The sequence below is a fragment of the Elephantulus edwardii genome, unplaced genomic scaffold, assembly GCF_000299155.1.
Source record: "Elephantulus edwardii isolate Elephantulus edwardi_28Jun2011 unplaced genomic scaffold, EleEdw1.0 scaffold00289, whole genome shotgun sequence".
NCBI classification, from domain to species: Eukaryota; Metazoa; Chordata; class Mammalia; order Macroscelidea; family Macroscelididae; genus Elephantulus; species Elephantulus edwardii.
The window spans coordinates 982,836-983,357 of NW_006400039.1; positions in this window are offsets into that span (position 1 = coordinate 982,836).

Below are 522 nucleotides of genomic sequence, written 5' to 3' on the forward strand. Positions count from 1 at the left end.
GTGGGCTCTGTCTGCGCTGCGGTCCTCCAACCGCCAGGGGCCGCTGCGGCGGGAGCGGGCCGCCTGTTGACCCGCCGTCCGCCGTCCGCCTCTCCAGCAACGCCGGTTGCCGGGGAGCGCGGGGGTCGGGCTGCGGATGGCTCCGAGAGGCAGCGGTTTGGAAGGGGTGCGGGGTCGCGGGCCGGGGATGGGGGGCTGGCAGAGGGGGTGGGGCAGGGTCCAGGACAGGGAAGGGGTGACCGGCGGCGTGCGGGGACGCGGGAGGGTGCGGGGAGGTGCGGGGGTCACGGGCGAGGCCGGGGAGGGGGGGGGTCACGACGGGTGGCGGCGGGGACGCGGAGGGGGCGCGGCCGGCCGGGTCTCCCCAGCCTCAGGTCCGTGATGTGTTCTCTGCAGCTGCGGTGCGGGCATCGACGTCCAGTGGCCTTCACTGGTGACTGCGCTGCCTGAGCCCCAAGGTCGGTTGCGGGAGGGGCTGCGAGGAGCGATGCTGGTGGACTCGCAGGGGAGGGGGAGGGAGGA